The sequence below is a fragment of the Palaemon carinicauda genome, chromosome 31 (genome assembly GCF_036898095.1).
Source record: "Palaemon carinicauda isolate YSFRI2023 chromosome 31, ASM3689809v2, whole genome shotgun sequence".
Lineage (NCBI taxonomy): Eukaryota > Metazoa > Arthropoda > Malacostraca > Decapoda > Palaemonidae > Palaemon > Palaemon carinicauda.
In genome coordinates, this window is record NC_090755.1 from 73,684,143 (window position 1) to 73,709,142 (window position 25,000).

Genomic DNA, 25,000 nt, shown 5'->3' on the forward strand with positions numbered 1-25,000 from the left:
ACACACACACACTATATATATATATATATATATATACATATATATATATATATATATACAGTATATGAATGAAAACCAACACAGTATCGTGCTAAAAGGAAAAAAATTGCTACATCATGTTAGGATCGAACCCCAGTCTAAATGAAAGACATGGTCGCAACTAACCTTCTGGTAGCATGATTATAGCGACTGTGCCTTTCACTTGAAGAGACTAGGGTTCGATCCCAGTATGAAGTATGTATAAATATAAATATAAATACATATATATATATATATATATAAATATATAAAGTATATATATATACATATATATATATATATATATATATACACACACACATATATATATATATATACACACACACACATATATATATATATATATATAATGTGTGTGTGTGTGTGTGTGTGTGCAAAAGTTTCCTCTAATTTGGGCGACTCTAGAAATAGACAACATAATCTACGGTCACGATTATCCTACAACCAGTGAAGCGCGGATGAACCCCAGTGCAGTAGAACTTCAGCAATATGAGTCATTCAATACATCTACCGTTTTGCAGAAATGGCAAGTGGTATGAAGTGAGTATTTCTGAAAAGTAAGTGCCAATATCTTGGTACGAGAACTAATAGTAAAAGGTTCCTGAAGCCCTTGGAGAAGGATATGCATTCTGAATGGAGAATGGGACTTTAACTCTTCATACAAACTACAATTACTTACATCAAGTCACTTTTTTTTCACTCATAAATTGCAATGGTTTGACGTGTACATATAGTGTACCTCACAGATATATTATACCTCATAGTAGAAGAGAGTCAAATGAAGGGGTTTTGAACTCCTTGGGGAGATTAAAAGTAATGGCGGCAGTTGAGCCTCTTTCCCCACCCCCCGAAAAAAATAAACCGATGGAAATATCAATCCCACTCGCTATGGCTACAGGGAAAAGAAATACACTTTATCCTTACCTGTTTGTATAACATTCAAGACATCAAATAACCCGGGGCATTAGGTCTACAGTCTCACGCATTGTATCTTATTGTAACATATAACCAGAAAAGGAAAATAAAATCAAGTATGAACACACACACACACACACACACATATATATATATATATATATATATATATATATATATATATATATATATACATATATAGTTAATACATATTTGTATACATATATACGCGCAAGCAAAATTTGACAAATCGTTAGTAAAATTGCAGATAGATAAACTAAAGACATACAAGAACTAGATCACTGCTGCACAAAAAGGGAAGAAAGAATAATAGATAAGATTCCGGGTAGAGGAGAGCCGAGAGGTGGAAGATGAGAAAGATCAAATAAAACCGCCTCGTAAACACATTTCCTTTTTGAAAGCGGCCATAAAACTACCTTCCCCAGAACCTCTTTTTTATTTTTTTTTTTTTTTGGGGGGGGGGGGGGTAAAGAGACAAAACATAACCCACCAATCGTAAACATCAGGTGGAAAAAAAAAATAGAAATTTCTGAAACGTTTCCCATAGTCTCAAAGGCCTAAGACATACTACTGTGTACATGGCCTCTGTTTGTCCCCTTATTTGGTTCGGCAAAGACAAATGAGGATCAAATATGAGGGGAAAAGGGACCTGGGACTATACCGGAGCACAAAGGATCATGTGTGTTGAAACGAAATATAGACTAATCCCCCTTTTAATAAAGTGCAAGTTTCTGGCTCTCTCTCTCTCTCTCTCTCTCTCTCTCTCTCTCTCTCTCTCTCTCTATATATATATATATATATATATATATATATATATATATATATATATATTTATATATATATACATAATAAATATATATAGATGTATTTCCTTCCCTGTCACGCTAACTGGCAATGCCAAACATATAACTACTCGGTCTCTCCCCGTCCTTCGGGTTGTGGGAGAGTGAGTAGTCATACACTGGTGAGAGGGGGTATCCCCGAGAGATACAGTACACTCTGAACCCCATTCTCCCAAAAATTGCCGAACCAGCGGATTGCAATTAGGAAAGGGGGACGAAATAGGTCTAAGGCTGTCAAGAGCCAAATAGTGAGGAAGCCTCTAATTTCAGTGATTTCATAATTAAATGACGTTGATATCGCAATCACTCGTAGGCAGAAGAAATTAAATAATATTCAAAACAATGACCTAAGATACTATTATTACTTATTTGTAAACCCACATTATTTTGTAGGGTTTCAATAAAATTCGATAAAAGCGTTAATTTTTTCTCTACACGCACATATATAAAATCATGAAACGTAATTAATATTCTATATTTTGCAGGTTTATTTTCTTATTTTAAATCAGAACATCAGTATATAAAAGTTCATTCAGAATTTCTTTTAACGATAAAAATACTCTACATTAAAAAAAAAAAAAAATGGAAAGCTCTACATAAGACGCATCTTTGAAGCCTGAAGGATACAAAATTCATGTGAATTCGTCCTGGAAGTTGAATAACTCGTGGGCCTGAGAAGTTGTGGAAGTAATTACCTTCCACTAAAAGGACCAGCATTTGTATTGATATCACCTTATGATATGATAAAAAATGAGTCATTAGTAATATCAGACGAAAGGTATGACTAAGGCTCCAACTCTAAATAGTTTCATTAGAAATTGAACAACTGTTATAATAATAATAATAATAATAATAATAACAATAATAATGATAAATGTAATAATAGCATGACTATATGATAATAATAATAATAATAATAATAAATGATAACATTATTATTATTGTAACATTAACATGACTGAAAACTATCTCCAATTACTTAAATATTAGAAGTCTAACATACTAATATAGAGCATATTAAACAAACAATAAAAGAAAATAACAAATAAACAAATCAGGAATACCAAGTAACACTGATAATCAGCTGACACGACGAAGTAGATTAATGGCCCCCGGGGGAGGGGGGGGGTTTCGTGGATGTGTACAAATGCCACCCACCCCCAAACCCCTCACGAGATCCCCCTATGTGTAATAAGGACATAAAAGGCGATAAGGTCCTCTTGTGGCGCTGGTAATATGAGAAAAATATCCTATTACGGACGAGTCGCACACCTACATTGCCCCCGTTTCCCCAAAACACTTATAGGTCCTAAGAGGTGATTTCGAGAGATAAGCGCCTTCGCCTTAACGATCCCGCGAACAAAAGAAAAGAGGCAGAGAACAAAAGGCAAATATTATCATCATAACTCTGCCGCGGGCAAAACGGATCTTGCCAGAAAACCGTGGGGGCGGCTGGCAAAGATACAGCATGGAGGTAGGGGGAAGAGAGGGAACAAGGGGAGGAAAGGGGGTACGTTCTAGGGGGAGGGTTAATCCCTTACATCAAACGGCCCCCTCCATCATTTCTGCCGTTTTTCAGCTACCATTTTTTTCCCCGACAGTCGTGTTAAGGCAAATTCTCGTTGATAATCGCTAACCTCAGCGTAAGAGGCCGTCTTCCCGGGTGCCAGTTCCCAAGTAGGATAAGGTTACTGGCAGTCCAACAACATATAATAGGCAATTTGGAGGCAGTTTTATGGGTGAAAAAAAAAAATGTGGAATGATAGACAAGGATGGTGTCTTGGCCCACCGGGGTACCCTCCCCAACCCTCCCTCTAAAAAAAAGCGTGGGCTTGAAATATAAAAGGTTGAGACAGACAGTAATATATCTGAATTATATTTATTACAGATTTCTATTTTTTTCTCCTAGAGCTGAGTTTATGTGTTTATTTTGTGCCTATTATATTCTTCCCTGACGATTCCCTTCTGCTCTTTAGATAAAGTAGGCTTTTGGGTCTGTTACAACCTACCAGGTTGTAATGCAGGTTCTTAAATTCTCATGGATTGCAGTCGGTAAAAATACGTCAGTGATAAGGAAAGACGGAAACAAAGACCCAAGAAAACTTAACAATATTTATTATAAACAAGAACAATAACTTAAATCAACCTTGTGAGATTAAATACACTTACACATATTCAAGACAACAAATAATGGTTCTCGTGAACTCACAAGAAAATAACCTAAAGCTACTACACTAAGCCCTAAACATGAGAAAATTCCAAGAGAGAAAACACTTAATAATAACGAGGTGGATCCAAAATACAGCTAGCCAAAGTCAATAACCTAATAATAAAAAGGAAGAAGGAAGTAGGAGATGAAAACAACGAAAACCTTAATATTCCTACCTATCTTACAAAACTAAACAATACAGAATTAAACAGTTACACAACATAGCAATAGAACTCGTATATATAGAATTAGACAATTAATAATATATATAACTTCACCTCAAGTGAAGTACAGAAGGGGAGTTGAATACAGGGCCGTACTTAATCCATCAAGCCGCTATACTGAAGGGTAAAACTGTACGCCAGGCATTGAAGGGCAATCCACTTCCCTATAAAAGAGGAACGATAATTTGTCTTACCTGGCGTCAGCCTCCCTACTTATCACCTCACGAGCCAGTTTGCTCTCACACTCGTACACAGCTGGACTGGAGGAATACGGCCAGTGAAATCAAGGTTCAGTGTCGGGAAACAGCGTCGACACAATTCCCGTACAAATCCTCCGACGGGAACAAGTAGCAGAAAACTACCGTCGCAGATGACAGAGCATCTGCTAAACACTCATCAGAAGTGCGAAGGTAATTGCCAAAGTCGTCCTCCAAGACACCATGAATGCTGAGACGGGAAATAGTGTCGGTGAGAGCTTGTCAAGGCCCGAACTGCCTTCACTGGTCGACCATGTCCACTCATCACCTTCCCAACACTCACAGCAAAAAAAAAACAATCGTTAAAACGATAGTCCACTAATACACAAAGGAGGAGGAGGAGGCGCAAAAACACTATTCAACAATCGGAGAGCCACTTACATTAACACTATAGTAAACAAACAACAAAAATACTTTAACTTAAAAAGAAAAACAAGGCTGATTTAAATAAAATAAAGAAATAATTTTACGTTAACCTAATACCTTCCTCCCCCAAAACAAAAAAAAATTATTCACATAGAATACATTTTTTTTTCAAAATTAAATACTGTAAAAATGCTGAAATGAAAATTAATTAACAATGTTACGGAAATACAAAACCTGAAAAGAAGTTATAAATATAACAATACATATGCCAAAAAGAAAAAAAAAACACATAGCTTCACGAAGAAGACTTACCAAATCAGAAAATGGGACTCTTAAATTAAAGGGTAAAATATACCTCCAACGAGTACAAAATAATAGGAAAAAATTGATAGACCTTACTAAGGTTGAACATACAAAAACAACGCACGTAACCAAACCTACATATAAACTAAACTCTAAGATAAGGACTCACTCATACGCACACCCATACTGGCCATTAGATTTTACTATGGAAAAATAGTTTTATACAAACCCCATGAAGACACGAGAAGGGCGAGGGAGGGACAAAAGCCAAGATTACATACGAGAAAGAGCATCAGGAATGCGGTTCTCCGATCCCTTAATATGTTTTATAACCAGAGTGAATTCCTGCAACTGCAAAGCCCATCTCAAAATTCTCTGATTGGACCCTTTCATCCTTTCTATGAACACTAGAGGATTGTGGTCAGTCCAAATCTCTATCGGGAAGGAGAAATTGGTCACATAGGGTTTAAAATGTAACAAAGTACGAACCAAGGCCAAGGCCTCCTTCTCGATAGTTGAATACCGCCTCTCTGCTGCCAATAGTTTACGGCTAAAGTAAGACACAGGAAGTACCTCTCCAGCCCCATTTCTCTGAAAGAGAACACCTCCAATGCCCACATCACTAGCATCCACCGCGATAATGAAAGGTTTCTGAAAATCAGGGGATATTAATATTGGGTTTGATATCAGCACCAGCTTGAGTTTAATGAAAGACTCCTCACATTGAGGAGACCACGCAAATTTCTGTCCTTTCTCCAATAACTTAGTAAGCGGCTGAGCAATGTCCGAGAAGTTTCGCACAAACCTTCTATAATAACCCGTCATTCCAAGGACTCTTCGAACTTCCCTGACATTACTCGGCCTCTTCAAATTTAAAATGGCATCGAGATTGGCTTGTTTAGGGGCTACCTGACCCAAACCAACCTCATGACCCAAATAGCACACTTTGGCTTTACCAAATTCACACTTACCCAAGTTCACAACAAGACCGGCATCCCTCAAAGCTACAAACACTTTTCTCAATCTTACTATATGAGTTTGCCAATCATTGCTGTGAACAACTAAATCATCAATATAAATCTCAGTGCCTTTCAACCCACAAATGACTCTGTTCATAAGCCTCTGAAAGGTGCATGCAGCATTTTTCATCCCAAAGGGCATCACTTTACATTCGTAAAGCCCAAAGGGAGTTACAAATGCGGAAATTTCCCGGGCTCGATCAGACAGGGGCACTTGCCAATACCCTTTCAGCAAATCCAACTTGGTTATGAATTTTGCAGACCCTATCTGATCGAGACAGTCGTCAATGCGAGGCAAAGGAAAAGAGTCATTTTTGGTACTAGCATTAACTTTACGGTAATCCACACACATTCTGTACTTTCCATCAGACTTTTTAACTAAAACTATCGGAGAGCTCCAAGGACTTATCGAAGGTTGGATGAGGTCGTGTTTCAGCATATACTTTATTTCCTCCTCGACTATGTCCCTTTTCACTGGATTTAGTCGATAAGGACTCTGCTTTACAGGAGAAGCACTGCCCACATCCACATCATGCTGAAGCAACCTCGTCCTACCTGGCGAACTAAGAAATATTTCTGGAAAAGAACAGATTAAATTAATAATGTCCCTTTTCTGGGTAACTTCCAGATGGTCCAGCTCTCTTTTCAAAACCTCTAGATTTTGAACGTTATCAAAGAGAGCATCAGAAGATACCTGACCAACCAAGTCCTCAAAGTTATCCTCTGGAGACTCTACTTCTACAGACACAGGTTCACACACTATAGCTAAAGGATCCCTACCACCTGAAATATAAGATTTTAATCTATTAATATGAAAGACCCGGCACTTTCGTTTGGTCCCGGGGGCTTCAATTTCATAATTCACTTCAGACAATTTTCTCAAAACCTTCCAGGGCCCCTTATACCTTGGCTCAAGGAAATTGTCTGAGTCTGTACTCAACACCAATACCAATTCCCCAGGCTCAAACGATCGCACCTTGGTTTTCTTATCAAAATTTGATTTCATGATTACTTGGGAGGAAGCCAAATTTTCTCTTGCAAATTTCCACGCAATGGCTAACTTTTTCCGTAAATTCTCTACAAATTTCATCACATTAAGTTCCTCTTTTTGCCCAGATGATAACAATTCATGAAAAATTTCCAACGGACCACGTACTTTGTGCCCATAGATCAGCTCAAAGGGAGCTACACCTGTAGATGCATTTGGATGGTTCCTTATGGCAAAGAGAGCAAAGGGAAGTCCCTTCTCCCAATCCTCTCCCTGTTCATAGCAGTATTTTTTTAAAACTGATTTAAGTGTCTGGTGGAATCTTTCCACCACCCCCTGACTCTCGGGATGGTAAGGTACGCTGGTAGTGCACTGAATGGCCAGTTCAGCACACTTACCCCTAAATACCTTACTCGTAAAATTCGTCCCACAGTCGGTCTGAATTTTACGAGGAAGTCCGTATCGGGAGAAAAATTCAACAAGCTTCTCAAATACTGCATTGGAAGTTATCTTTTTCATTGGGAATGCTTCAGGAAATCTAGAAGCTCGGACCATGATGGTCAGGAGATGAGTAAACCCAGTCTTTGTTCTGGGCAAAGGCCCCACCACATCTATAACCAATTCCACAAAAGGTTCCCCAATTGCAGGAATGGGATTTAGAGGTGCTTTAGGGATCACTTGATTGGGCTTTCCCATCACCTGACAAACCTCGCAATTACTAACAAATTGTTTTACTGATGATTTCAATCCTGGCCACCAAAAACATTTTGCTAATCTTTTGAACGTCTTAAATACTCCAAAGTGACCAGAAAAAGAATCATCATGTGACAACTTCAAAACAGACTCCCTAAATTGTGAGGGAACCACAATTTGTTCCACTCGAGAAGTTTTGTTCAGATCATGTGTAGATGGACGACTAATTCGATATAACAAACCTTTCATTACACAAAACCTCGGTTTAGTTAAATCGGCTGTGTCACCCAACTCAAAATCAAACTCTTGTTTCTGAGCCTCAATAAACGTTAAACGGTCCCAATCAAGTTGCAAGATATTACTAGTAATACTAGGACTACCTACTGGCCCGGGCCTTTCTAACTCTACTTCTAAACTACTTAAATCTAAGTCATCATCATTTATCAAATCAGCTGCCTTAGCGGAGGCCCGAGTCACCACCGTCACAGGACAAGCATTCACAGTCACAATAGGGAATAATTCCAGACCCCTATGGTCTACCATGTCATTTCCTAAAATACCATCTATATTTGGAATAGGGAGTTTCTCCACCACAGCCAACTCTGTTACCTCATTATACCCAGGGAATGATAATTCAACTTCCACCAATGGAGCTGAAACCACAGTATCTGGGAAACCTCCCAGAATCACATAATTCCCTGAATATTCAACTAAACCATTTAAAGATTCCCTTAATACTAAAGAACGAGCTGACCCTGTGTCTCGCAAAAATTTTACCTTTAGAATTCCTGAATTCGTAACCAGTCTACCAGGCCATATATATTTATCATAGAGTCATGAAGGTCTACTACCAGTTGGTTTTACATTGCTGTCATTACCACTATTTACATTGCTACCTTCCGTTACCGGTGGATTCTCAACCTTGGGGGTGTTAGGAATAGTCTCATTTGTTATTACAGATATAGGATTATCAATATTGTTATTATTTCTCTCCAGATACCTCCTCCTGGCATTACACTGAGCTTGATAATGTCCAGGCTTATTGCACCAAAAACAGGTCCCATTACCTTTGCTCACATTACCAGACACTACCCTGTTTTTGGAGAAGAATCTAGAGGGCTCTCCATTTGAAATATCTCCCTGAGTCTTTTCATTCTTATAATAGGTTGGAACACCTGAATGCTTTACCCTGTTGTTAGCTACATTATTAGATTTATTATTACCATCATTTGGCTTGGCAGACTGGAAATCTAGACCCTGAGACCCAAAATTGCCGGACCCTGCTCGATGGGTTAAAATAAATTCATCGGCAATCTGAGCCGCTTTACTTAGGTTAGCTGCTTTCACCTCTTCCAAGTATATCCTCAGTTCTTTACTACAATATTTCTTAAATTCTTCCAATAACATTAATTCCCTCAAGGAGGAGAAAGAGACTACCTGACGACTCTTCAGCCAATTATCAAATTGCTCCTCCTTGAGCCTAGCAAACTCAACATATGAAATGGAAGCATGCTTGCTAAAATTTCTAAATTTTAGACGATAGGCCTCAGGGACAAGATCATAAGCCTTGAGGACCAACGCCTTTACTTTACCATAATCACAGGCTACGCCCTCCTCCAAAGAATTATAAACCCTGATTGCCTTGCCCACCAGCCTACACTGAATTAAGACTGTCCACATCTCGGCGGGCCAAGACAACCTGGTAGCTACCCGTTCAAATGCTTTAAAAAATTCCGGCACATCTTTTTCGTCAAATACAGGGACTAACTTCAAAGCTGCCCCTATATTAAATTTATCGACATATGGACCACAAGGAGTACTCAATTTATTAGGAACATTTTGTAATTTAGCCAACTCCAAATTTACTTTAGCCATCTCTAGTTCATGTCTCCGCACCTTCTCGTTCTCCTCAAACTCAAGTTTCACTAACTCTATCCTCTTGCAAATTAATCTATATTCATAGTCCTCTTGGGACAACACAGGCTGCACTGGAACTACATTCTCTGGGACAGATTTTTCTACAACAAATGGGTTTGTAGACACGTTACCTTTATCTGGCAATTTAGCATTTCCTTCAAAAATAGTTCCAGTACGAGGGGGGTCCTCAAACAAAGAAAGGCCTGGATTCACACTCACATCATCAATCACACTATCCTCGCGCTCCGAACCACTATCATCAACACTGTCAAAATCTCTAGCTAAATTCTCTCCTTCAGCCATACCCTGAGCTACCTTACTCTCTACAGCTAACAACAACTGGGCCTTAGTGTTCGCAGCCCTAAGTGGGACACCTAACCAGCGAGCACAACTCACCAAACACTCTTTACTTAATACAGGAAGATGCCTAAGACAATCTGCTGATCCTAAAAATTCTGCGGGATCAAAAACATATTCACCCATGATTTCAAAATTAAAGGGGGAGTAAGGCAACACACTAAATAATAACAAATATTGGTAAATTCACTGAGCACCGATCCGCCAACCAAACCACCGAGTACACCCGAGTGCAATCCTGGCAAGGTCGCCAACTGTTACAACCTACCAGGTTGTAATGCAGGTTCTTAAATTCTCATGGATTGCAGTCGGTAAAAATACGTCAGTGATAAGGAAAGACGGAAACAAAGACCCAAGAAAACTTAACAATATTTATTATAAACAAGAACAATAACTTAAATCAACCTTGTGAGATTAAATACACTTACACATATTCAAGACAACAAATAATGGTTCTCGTGAACTCACAAGAAAATAACCTAAAGCTACTACACTAAGCCCTAAACATGAGAAAATTCCAAGAGAGAAAACACTTAATAATAACGAGGTGGATCCAAAATACAGCTAGCCAAAGTCAATAACCTAATAATAAAAAGGAAGAAGGAAGTAGGAGATGAAAACAACGAAAACCTTAATATTCCTACCTATCTTACAAAACTAAACAATACAGAATTAAACAGTTACACAACATAGCAATAGAACTCGTATATATAGAATTAGACAATTAATAATATATATAACTTCACCTCAAGTGAAGTACAGAAGGGGAGTTGAATACAGGGCCGTACTTAATCCATCAAGCCGCTATACTGAAGGGTAAAACTGTACGCCAGGCATTGAAGGGCAATCCACTTCCCTATAAAAGAGGAACGATAATTTGTCTTACCTGGCGTCAGCCTCCCTACTTATCACCTCACGAGCCAGTTTGCTCTCACACTCGTACACAGCTGGACTGGAGGAATACGGCCAGTGAAATCAAGGTTCAGTGTCGGGAAACAGCGTCGACACAATTCCCGTACAAATCCTCCGACGGGAACAAGTAGCAGAAAACTACCGTCGCAGATGACAGAGCATCTGCTAAACACTCATCAGAAGTGCGAAGGTAATTGCCAAAGTCGTCCTCCAAGACACCATGAATGCTGAGACGGGAAATAGTGTCGGTGAGAGCTTGTCAAGGCCCGAACTGCCTTCACTGGTCGACCATGTCCACTCATCACCTTCCCAACACTCACAGCAAAAAAAAAACAATCGTTAAAACGATAGTCCACTAATACACAAAGGAGGAGGAGGAGGCGCAAAAACACTATTCAACAATCGGAGAGCCACTTACATTAACACTATAGTAAACAAACAACAAAAATACTTTAACTTAAAAAGAAAAACAAGGCTGATTTAAATAAAATAAAGAAATAATTTTACGTTAACCTAATAGGGTCCCTAATCTTTAATGGCACCGATTTCTTCTTTAATAATAAATATTTTAGTTTTGATGACGGATGGATCTGTAATGGGTTCTTTGACATACACGAAATTTATGGTTATTGTATTCAGACTCGGTGTTAGGAAATTAAACCAGGTGGACAATCAAACATCGTTGGAATCAACTGTCTTCGAATCTTCCCTGTCTGTTGTAATCTAAGATATAAAATCATTCTTTTATAAAGAAAGATAGTTTCCACTGGTTCTTGCGATATATACGTATACTGTATATATATATATATATATATATATATATATTTGTATATGTATACATATACTGTGTGTGTATATATATATATATATATATATATATTTTTATATATATGTATATATATATTATATATATATTATATATATATATATATATATATATATAATTCTAAAATACAAACCAAAGCTACCAATCGGAATAGTTAGGTTTTCATAAAAAACCTTTCTTCCATTTTGTATTGCAACATATCTAGATTCTAAACAGTATTGGAATACTTTAGTCATCAAACAATATCTTAATTCGCAGAAACATTGCTGAGAGAGAGAGAGAGAGAGAGAGAGAGAGAGAGAGAGAGAGAGAGAGAGAGAGAGAGAGAGAGATGAAAACATCATCGTCGTTCTACTTTAAAATTTGTATTCCAAAATCAGATCGTTCAAATTTTCTAACATATCCAAAAAATTGTTGTCTCAAAAGTATCTCATTCGACATTTTTGCACCTCACTTAAAATATTTAGCACTTCATTCCACATCCGTGAGACTCACTCAAAAACATCTCATTCTAAGTTTTTAAAATTACATAAATAGTACCTCATTCTAAGTTACAATAACTACATTAAAAGTTCTATACTCTTTGTTTCATGATTACCGAAACAACCTCACTATCTCTTTCTGTACCTCTTTCTAAGTTCTCACTAACTAAATAAAATATATCTCATTCAAAGTTTCGTAGCTATATAAAAAGTACCCTATTCTAAGTTTCTGTAGGTAAATAAAAAGTATTTCATTCTAAGTTTCTTCAAGTTCCTAAAAGTTACCCATTTCTCAGTTCCCGTCACTACCTAAAAAGTACCCTATTTTAAGTTTCTGTAAATACCCAAAGAAGTATATCAGTGCAAATTCTCAGTAAGTACATAAAAAGTGCCTCATTCTAAGTTCCGGTAACTACCTCAAAGTATCTCAGTCTAATTTCCCGTAACTACCTGAAGAAATACTTCACTCTAAGTTCCCAATGACTACCTCAAAAGTGCCAATTTCTATCTACCTATAACAATTGTGCGATGTGGCTGGGGTTCACCAATTGTGCGAGGTGACAGTTAGGTACTAACAGGGTGGCGGGGCGAATGTAAGTTTATTCAACAAAATAACGACCTTATATACAAACAGTTAAGGGCAATAATGCCACAAAAATTTAAACAAAATGAAACAGGCGATGACAAGCTTGAACCGTTTTTTTTTTTTTTTTTAATTATCAGTGCAGAAGAGAGCGAGAGATTAAAAAAGCAATAGCATTACAGTGTATTATTATTATTATTATTATTAATATTATTACTAGTCAAGCTACTATCTTAGTTGGAAAAGCAAGATGCTGTAAGAGCAAGTGCTCCAATAGGGAAAAATAGCCCAGTGAGGAAAGGAAATAAGGAAATAAATAAATGATGAGGAAAAATTAACAATAAATCATACTAAAAACAGTAACAATGTCAAAATAGATATGTATGAGCGTGTATGAAACACGTGCGGTACACTTGTTTTGCAAGTACCCGACATTCTACTTTCCCAGTGTCCAACAAATAAATCCTGGTTCTTTCCATTTTACTTGCCAAGTACCTCGTTTCCCCTCCTCTGTACCTCAAAGACCTTGCCTGAGATAAAGGAGAAGAAAAAGAGACAATTCCGAATCCAATTGCCGCTGTTAAATCTTTTATCGTTTCTCAATTCCTTCTCTTCTCATTTTTCTCACAGCTTCCCAATCATAAGAATTCGAGTTTCCTGTCAAATCATTTTTCTCGTTTCTTTTTTTAGATTATTTCTTTTTCATGCTGTAAACACATGGTTGGATCTTTTCCACGTTGCAAACACAGGGTTAGAATTTAATACTATCTTTTCATATACAGATATGCAAATAAAGGACTAATTTACATATTAATGAAATCCTTTTATTTTGTCATAAAGCAAATTCTAAAGTATTTAAACAAAGCTTGTACTTAAAAACAGATTATTATAAAACCAACTACTAGTTTAAGCACTGACTTTATTTACATACCTTAAAAATTGCTTTATGACAATAATTAAAGGATTTTGTTGTTGTGTAAATTAGTCATCTATATATATATTTACTTCAGCAAGTCAACACCAATAGTTTTGGTAGTTATCCAAAACTTCAAAATCATTGGTAACTATGTACCTTAAACCAGTTATGTATATAAACATTATTCACTCTTTCAGTCGAAATCTCAAACACCAGAATTAACTATTTCTGATATAGCAATTGCGGAGTGAAACATAGCCTATCTAATAATTAGTTTATTATGCATGTTGCATAAGATTTTTCATAACTCTAACCATCCTTTACATTTATATCTCCCTGGACAATTCTATCCTGTTCGTAATACTAGGCAGGCAGTTAATTATAATAGCCAGGCCTTCTCCATCATGAGGCTCAATACTACACAGTATTCTAGAAGTTTTATTCCAGCTGTGACCAAGTTGTGGAATTATCTTCCTAATCGGGTAGTTGAATCAGTAGAACTTTAAAAGTTCAAAGTTGCAGCAAATGTATTTATTTTGACCAAGCTGACATGAGTCTTTTTATATTTTACATATGACATATATTTTGACGTTGTTAATAGTTCATATATGACATATCTGTTTTGACGTTTTTACTGTTTTTAGAATGATTTATTGTTAATTTGTTCTCATCATTTATTTATTTACTTATTTCCTTTCCTCACTGGGCTAGTTTTCCATATTGGAGCCCTTGGGCTTATAGCATCTTGCTTTTCCAACTACTGTAGACTTATAGCTTGGCTAGTAATAATAATAATAATAATAATAATAATAATAATAATAACGAAATCCATGAAAAATTTAACAAATATCCTCAGCAGCACCGTCATCGTCCCAAGTGACCCTTCCAAGGCCAGCTCGGTGCCAATTCTCAAGACGCAAATGCCAAAACCCACATTTTTCTACATCATGGATAACTATCGATATCGACCTGTGTCTCAGCCAGCCCTTCACAAGTGATATTTCATTCTGGTCAATATTCCCACTAGTTGCGTCTACTAGCGATACTAGCGACATCTATGATCTTTTAATCCAATACATCTTAAACCTTGAGATATAGGAACGTCTTGCGAAGGAGGAATCGACGTCAGAATGCAAATGATACACGAGAGAGAGAGAGAGAGGAGAGAGAGAGAGAGAGAGAGAGAGAGAGAATTTCCTTACAATTTTACAATGCTGACAACTATATATCCCAGCTTTTAAAAAAAAAAAAAAAAACTTAAAATTAGTGACAATATAAAAACCATCTATAATGTCATCGCGTGATTAGAAGTCACTTGGACCATTGATCTTCTTCGCGTTCAAATGACTAATTCAGCATCAGCGTCATAAGATGAACATCTCCAGACTTTTGGAATTCATCAGATGACTGGAGGAGCTGAGAGTGGAGGGTGGGTGGGTGAAGGGGAATTCATAGGATTACGTAGTATGGATAAGGTTATAATAAATGGCAAATGGTGATGAATGCAACGTATAAGAGTGAACAAAAATAATACATACTGCATACACACACATATATATAATGTATATATATACATATATATATCTATAATGTATATATACATACATATATATAGATATATATATGTATACACAGTATATACATACATATATATATATATATATATATACGGTCTGATACTATAGTCTTTGAGTGATTTCGCCTGGGGCTCTGATCCCGAGGTCGTTAAGAGAATCCAGACTTTAATGTATTAATATATATGGCTTATTTGAAATATGAAAAACACGTTTAAATGTGCAAAAATTTATCATATATACATATATATATGTGTGTATATATATATATATATATATATATATTCTATTTCTAGCAAAGCTAAAATCCTCGTTGGAAAACAGGACATCTTAACCCCTGGGGCTCCCACAAAGAAAATAGCCCCGTGAAGAAAAGTAATAAGGAAACATAGAACATTTTGCCTAAGTTTACCCACGAGCTCGAGATCTCTATCCTAACACAGTGGAAGACCATGGTGCAGATGCTAAGGCACTAACCAAGATTAAAGAACAATGTTTTGATTTTGGAGCGTCCTTCTAGAAGAGTTGCTTACCAGATAAAATGTCTCCTCTACCTTACCAAGTGAAAAGCACCAATAAACAATTAAAGTGAAATAGTTAACCCTTTGAGGGAAGAGGAGAATGTGTGAAGAGTAGGCCAGACTATTCGGTGCATGCGTAGGCAAAGGATATATGAACCTAACCAGACAGGGATCCAATGCTATACTACTGGCTAATCAAATGACCCAATAACTCTCTTGTGGTAGTAACAGGGGGCTAGTGCCTTGACCAACCTACTATATATATATATATATATATATATATTGCATATATATACATACATACATATATATATATATATATATATACTAGAATGAAGACAACAGGATTGTTTACTTTCCTAGGAAGATATAAAATTAAAGAAACCAAATGAAAATTTCAAATAAACGTGGTTATTTTTAATATTTTAAATAAGGTTACTTCAAAAAGAGGGGATATTTACCTTAGCAACAAATGGAGAGAGAGAGAGAGAGAGAGAGAGAGAGAGAGAGAGAGAGAGAGAGAAGGGAAACTGTACATCAAAGCCTCCCAACTGGGAAACTTGGAACCGTATTTCCGAGTGAAAAAGTCGCGACCCCTTTTGCATGTTCTCTTGGTCGGCGAAAGAATTCCAATTTGTTTGGAACTACTATCAAAGAGGTTGACGGCTTTTGTATTTCATCTCATGGGACTCTAAAACTTTTCCTATTTCTCCGGGAGGAAAAAACTCCTCCACCTACCGATGACGCCTACAAAGCTTCCAAATGCTCGTGGAATTGAAGGCAAGACCAATTGAAGACAACCGGAGAGATCTTTTGCAAGTATTATAAAGGTAGGGTTCGAACCGCCTGCCAAGCAGCCAAAAAGATTAGAAGCAGGGCTGCCAACCCTATGACAGACGGACGTTGGATTAGGGTTGCCAACCTTTAATGTTATATAGTAGACATTTCCTTATCATCCGTTAATTTATGATCGATTAGAACCGTCATACTTGAGTGTAATTAGTTAAAACAAGCAAAGATTATATAATTTTATTATTGTATTAAAGACGAAACAATTAACATAAAATCTATGATGGAAAATTTAATAAGCCCTAATATTCTTGCCTATGATTAATATTATTTCTATATCTAAGAACTCCAGAGAACTTTTCATACAGAAACACATATAGACAAACTTGAGTATACATGAATGAATACACACAATATGCATATTTTTATATGCATATACACATAAACAAACACACACACACACGCACATATATATATATATATATATGTGTATATATATATATATATATGTGTGTATATATATATATATATATATGTGTGTGTATATATATATATATATATATGAGCGGGGAATCCTTAACGTAGTGAAAGGGTTTGGGTATCACCATGATCAGCAAAGCTATACTAGTCAGGGCCACCAATACTAGGTTAATTTGTTGTGAGCGATAAGACTAAAATCTCCCACCATCACCAATCCGCACTGGCCAACGTGTTGATTAAAACTGGCCAAACCCAAGGCATGAAAAAGGACATGTCTGAGGCCCTTGTCCTGCAGTGTACTAGAAACGGCTGTTTTTGGTGTTATTGTTGCATATATAGGGAATACTACCGCTAGAGAGTTATGGGGTCGTTTGACTGGCCAGATAGTACTACACTGGATCCTTCTCTCTGGTTACGATTCAGTTCCCCTATGTCTACACATACACTGAATAGTCTGGCATATTCTTTACAGATTCTCCTCTGTCCTCATACACCTGACAACACCGAGATTACCAAACGATTATTCTTCATCCAAGGGGTTAACTACTGCATTGCAAATGCCAGTGGCTACTTTCCTCTTGGTAAGGGTAAGAGAGACTCTTTAGTTATGGTAAGCAGCTCTTCTAGGAGAAGGACACTCCAAAATCAAACCAATGTTCTCTAGTCTTGGGTAGTGCTAGAGCCTCTTGGGGTAGAGTTCTCTTGCTTGAGGGTACACTCGGGCCCACTAATCTATCTTATTTCTCTTCCTCTTTAGTTAATTTTTTAGTTTATATAGAAAATATTTATTTCAATGTTGTCACTTCTTTAAATATTTGATTTTTCCTTGTTTCCTTTCCTCACTGGGCTATTTTCCCTTTTGGGGCCCCTGGGCCTATAGCATCCTACTTTACCAACTAGGGTTGTAGCTGAGAGTAGCTTAGCAAGTAGTAGTAGTAGTAGTAGTAATAATAATAATAATAATAATAATAATAATAATAATAATAATAGACAATATCTTAATGGCGTTTAAAAATCGAAAATAGCATAACTCCGGGCAAACTGAGCTCCAGATATTATTCAGGATAACAGGAAAACTGTATTTACGTTTCTCCATTTATTATTTGGTGTCGACACGTGTTTCGAATCAATTTTTTACGCGATTCTTCACCTGGTTGAGCGACGGAATTACACTTTACTGTAAAGGCTATGGTGGTGAAAACTTTAATATTCTTGGAAATGAAATTCTTATGATCAATTATGAAATTCTTAATGAGATCTAACAAGGCTTCACAAAATTTCATGGCAGCTCTCACAGAGAGAGAGAGAGAGAGAGAGAGAGAGAGAGAGAGAGAGAGAGGGTGTAAGGAAAAGATAACTCCTAATATGAAATAACTTTAATTATGCTCAATCATATACTGCACTAATTAAGTGATGTTTGTTTTGAAAGCCCAGTTATTTACAGACTTATAACTAAATTCTATTCAGGGGATAGTCTGAAAAAAAAAAACACTAATTCAGAAAGACGACACATTGCCTAATAATACCAGTATATATATATATATATATATATATATATATATATATATATATATATATGTATATATATACATATACATATATGTATATACACACACACACACACACACACACATATATATATATATATATATATATATATATATATATATATATAAGTTACTACATGGAATAATTCTTCATCAGATCTGTTCACATAAAAATTAGAAGACACCATAAACAACTTTATATGAAATAATAATAATAATAATAATAATAATAATAATAATAATAACTTAAAATTTATTGCTATTTTAGTAACTTCAACAATTATTGAAATAAGAACACTAGTAGAAAGTCATCAAACAAATACGTATATTGCAACTGCTAAAATCATATGTCAATTTAAATAAAAGCATATGAATAAACAATAACAACTTTTCAAAGCAGTAACTGTGTTGATGGCAATAAAAGCAGAAATATTAAAGTAAGGCCTAATACATGAATCCAAAATATAACGGGAGCCACAATCAATACATGTGGGAGTCTGTGCACGCGAATAAAACACGTCACTTCGTGAAATTACATAACATTTAAGTAACTGTACTGCACGTGTTTCATACATGTTCGGACACTGTAACGGTATTGCTTTTTTTTTTTTTTTTTAAGCTTGCTATCACATGTATGGTGCAGTTTGAATTTTGTGTCATTCTTGCTCTCGACTATCTGTATATAAGCTCGCTGTCTTGTCGAATAAACCCAGTTCCATTTTAAAAAGCAATACCGTTACAGTGTACGAGAGTTTAATATACAAGTGCGGTACATAACCTACCTTCCCTCCAAAGGGCAACCGACTGTCACGTTCAAAGAAGCGTTTAGAGGACTAAGGTAAAGTTAAAAGTTGATTACAGACTGACAAAAGGTAAAACAGTGATGCGGCTCTGCCCAGAACAAAAATTGTACTGACAAACGTTTTGCAATCAATTTTTTTTCTTTTTTTTTGGCTGAACACTCAAGCACTACGTTACACGGATGGCAATGTTCAAATCAACTATGCTTCGTAAAACAAACGATAAAAGTGGCAGTACATTTGTAGTCCGGGTAAAAAGCGCCGTAGAGCATAGTAATGCAACAGCGAACCAACATCGCTGTTTGCAATATCGACAATAAACGCAATTGACAACGTCAATCAAAATCGAAACTTGTTTCTCTCGAAAACATATGAACTCATAAAATTTCAATTCTCAGCAACGTGCACCAAAAATAGAAAAAGAAAGAGAAAATAGAAATGAACAGCGTAACGCTAACGAATTTGCAATAGGTCTCTTCCAGTCGCTAAACGAATACCAAGTCGATTTCATTTAGGGAATATTACGGCTTGATAGATTGGCTAGATATAAGGTTTAACAAGGCTCCTGTTCGATTATTTTTCAGATATCTGTTCAGTTTATTGAATAAAACCATATTTAGTATGGAAGATTCCAATACATACTTTTTAAAAATCTGTGCCTTCAAAATAACAATTTCAATACAAAGACAATGGGCAAAGGATTAAAATTTATTTGAAAAATATTGTTTGCAAATAGATATAGATATTGGTTCGTCAATTAATACATCAGACTGAGAGAGAGAGAGAGAGAGAGAGATAGAGAGAGAGAGAGAGAGAGAGAGAGAGAGAGAGAGAGAGAGAGAGAGAGAGAGAGAGAGAGAGAGAGAGAGAATCCTGACCAAAACCTTCTTAAAGAAAGAACATCTGACATAAAAACATTTGCAAGAGAAGAATTACGATAGAATTCCACAAGGGACGGAAAGATATTTGCAAGATAAAAACATCCGCTGCGAGAGGAAGATATTCGTGGGAGAAATATATCTTCGAAGAACACTCCATTGAAAAAGAGGATATATAATAAGGACACTAAATTGAACATGAAACGTCATAAAAAGAATTCTGAAAATATATAACCAAGTAAATCTTGAAGTCGAGACACGAGGACACAACGTCTCCCCGACCCCGACTTTCCAAGACATTATTATTATTATTATTATTATTATTATTTGCTAAGCTATAACCATAGTTGGAAAAGCAGGATGCTTTAAGCCCAGAAGCCCCAACAGGGAAAATAGCCCAGTGAGGAAAGGAAACAAGGAAAAATAAAATATTTCAAGAAAAGTAATAACTTTAAAATAAATGTTTTCTATATAACTATAAAAATTTAACAAAACAAGAGGATTGGAATTACAGAGAATGGTGTACCCGAGTGTACCCTCAAGCAAGAGAACCCTAACCCAACACAGTGGAAGACCATGGTACAGAGGCTATGGCACTACCCAAGAATAGAGAACAATGGTTTGATTTTGGAACGTACTTCTACTGTAGAAGAGCTGGTTACCATAACTAAAGAGTCTCTTCTACCCTTACCAAGAGAAAAGTGGCCACTGAACGATTACAGTGCAGTAGTTAACCCCTTGAGAGAAGAATTGTTTGGTAACCTCAGGGTTGTCAGGTGTATGAGGACGGAGGAGAATGTGTAAAGAATATTCCTGACTATTCGGTTTATGTGTCGGCAAAGGAAAGTGAACCGTAACCAGAAAGAAGGATCCAATGTAGTACTGTCTGTCCAGTCAAATGACCCCATAACACTCTAGCGGCAGTATCTCAATGGGTGGCTGGTGCCCTGGCCAACTTACCGCCTATAAAGTATAATTGACACTTCATTTATTTTCTAAATTATTCAACTTACACTTCTGCGACTTCAGCAAGCATCCACTGCGCCTTATGAAGTACCCGAACTTCCTTATCCTTTTTCATATTAACCGCACGTACTTCCTATCAACGACTTAACGACCCCCCTGGGAAGGGGAGCGGCGTTCCAAATGAAGCCCTTCGGTATATTCGTACCAAGCATAAACAAGGACACTCGGCGACAGAAGGGGAATGGTCAATAACTTCAATAGTCACTCTCCATTGGCCACTTTAGTTTTTATTACTATGCCGAAGGCACCATTTGCTCTCCTGGGTTAGACAAGACAACATTTAGTCCAGTAAGTTTGGCATATTATGTATACTTTGTGTATCACCTCCACACTGATTGACAGTAACCAGGAGATGTTTTTTTTATTGAACCTGTCTTTTTTTATATTCTAAACGCTTCTCTCTACCTTATTTAACAGTTTATAAATATAAAAGATTTTCTTGGAGTCAAAAAATTTTGGGCACATTCTTAAAAAATGCCCAGCCTAACTATAACCACCACTGTAGCACTAATTATTGCATTAATACTTAATAAGAGCTTGCTTGGAGTTGAAATAATCTACACACGTTTTCAAAACATGTAACAAAATCACAAGGAAATAGTTTCCCTTTCTTAAAATGAGTGATATTTCCGTCTCGCTCTTCTCAAAATATGGTATGATAATGTCTCGAGTTTTCAAACAACAAAGCACCAGGAACAAAACGCATTTGCAATATCTTGCCGTTTATTGCTTGCCACAAACAAAGACAACCAAGACTTGAAACTTATCAAATCACAATGACATTTAATAAGGAAAGATATCTGGGAGAGAAATGAGGTTACGAGAGTGAAGAAATCGGAGGAGAATAAAGAAGTGATAGGACGAGCCATCTCTCCGAGGAAGACATTTGCGTTGGTGTCTGAGAGAGAGAGAGAGAGAGAGAGAGAGAGAGAGAGAGAGAGAGAGAGAGAGAGAGAGACCGGACCAAAACCTTCTTTAAGAAAGAACATGTGAAGCAGACGTTTGCAAGAGAAGAATTACCATAGAATGCTTCAGGGGACAGAGAGACCGTTGCTAGATAAAAAAAAAAAAAAAAACTTCTGTTGCGAAAGGAAGACAATCGTCAGAGAAATATATCTGAGAAGAACAACCTTCCCCCCTTCCAAAAAAAAAAGTGACGATCAAGAATGACGCTATTCTAAAAAGTGGTGAACCAAGACCTATAACTCAGGTGCAAGGCGAGCATCGAGCAGTTTCAACAATTGTAAATTTCAAATCTTTCTTTCCATAATATTTTGATCAACTTGCATTTTCTATTAAAGGTTATTTCCACTTCCTTAGTCGTGAGATAAATATAAACTCGTTAAAATATTTCATGAATGTATGTTAATTGTAAATATTTATCCATACTTGCAGAAATTTAAAACATAATTAGTATGTAGGATATGCACCAACACAGGCTTTTAATTCTATATATATATATATATATATATATATATATATATATATATATATATATAAATAAATATATATATATATATATATATACATATATATATATATATATATATATATATATATATATCTACCGTATATATATATATATATATATATATATATATATATATATATATATATATATATATATATATCTGCCTACTATGTAAATAGCATGGTCAAACACGCATGGTAAGATATACTTACCAAAAACTGAAAGTTGAGAATAGACACTTGACCCGGCAATATAATCAGAAATATTTATCGACATAGTTAACCTAGGAAGAGAAAACCTCACTTCCTGGAATTATGAACATTAACATTTGTAATCAAAGTCAACCTCTCCACAAACCAACAAAGTCAACAGAATTTAATAAAATAATTTTGAGTACAAACTACACGACATAGTCAGATGTAAATTATCTGGAATTTTACGAAGACTAAAAAAAAAGACATTTGAGCTAACAACGACGAAGCCAATTATCCCGAAGAGAGGCACATTACCAGTATGAGCATGGCCTTCCCCCAACACTCTCTCTCTCTCTCTCTCTCTCTCTCTCTCTCTCTCTCTTAACCTCCGTAACCCAAAATGGTGATCGCCATGGCAGACGGGTCGTAAATAAGCTTTAACAGCCACTAAAAGAACAAATAAAGAACACTACTTCATCCTCGGTGCCGTTCTTTTCCATTTCATTCGACGACCATCAACGGAATTGCTTTTCCTCGAACGCTGCTACTTCTGCTGGCCCTGGTCCTGCTCCTGCTGCTTAAAAACCAGAGGTGGATGGGCGATGTCGCTTCTTCCTCCTCCTCCTCTGGGCCTTCTACTGACTTTTTAAGAGGGACAGGGGCCTTTGGGCCAGGGGTACTTGGTAAGGAGAAGGAAGCTCTCTCTCGCTCTCTCTCTCTCTCTCTCTCTCTCTCTCTCTCTCTCTCTCCTTTATGATTACCTAAATATCTAAAGCCAGGTATTATATAACTATAGACGTGAATTTACTAATCAACTACAACGTAATAATCGCAAAAAGTAGAGTAAGAAATTCATAAAAAAGGCTAATAAATAAATAACCTGACAAATATGAAATAAATAAGATAATACTCAAACATAGCATCGATGAACCAACCGATATCCACAGCTATTATTACATCCTGGCAGAGTGACGTTTACCAATTAACCTCCAGTGACACAAGACTCGAAAAAATGGGAAGGCCACACTGACCATCATGGCCAGTCATCGTCGGGGGGAGAAGGAGGAGGAGGAGGAGGAGGAGGAGGAGGATGGCCCAGAGTATATCATTCATAAACAATCTTACTATTATAGCCCGTTGGAAATCTTGGACTTCCTCGAATGCTCCGCAATTTACGAGGCACTCACTTTAAACATTGCCATTTGAGATCATGAACTCGACATTCGCATCTGGCTACGGTTTCTGAGAATATTTTGACTGCATATCATTTCAGTGCTGGGAGGCAATGTTTGACTAACAAAAGAAATTGAGGGTTTTTTTTTTCCAAAATAGAAAATCATGCACAAGATGAAAATAGACAGTCAGACGTTACTGACATGACAGAATTCATTAAAAAATATACGTAATTAGGTAAACGCAGCCAACAGTTCTCCATAAATAGACTCGTATTGCACGTAGACAAATAAGTATCCTTAAAGGTCACTCGTGAATGGCAGAGACAAGGGGCAGTGACAAAGGCCTAGACTCTGGCCATATGTACATATGATCAGTGCCAGAGCCACCTCTTCACCCAAGCTAGGACCAAGGAGGACCAGGCAATGGCTGCTGATGACTCAGCAGGTAGACCTATGGGAACCCCACCCAAACCCTCATCCTTAGCTCACAAGGATGGTTAGGTTGCATATACTACACATACACTATATAGCTAGAACCCCAGTCCAGCAGATCGCCAGGCAGGGACGTTTCCAATAGGATACCACAACCCTAATCTTATCGATTATTCCCATGTAATATCATCATCCTCTCATCCTACGCCTACTGACGCAAAGGGCCTCGGATACATTTCGCCAG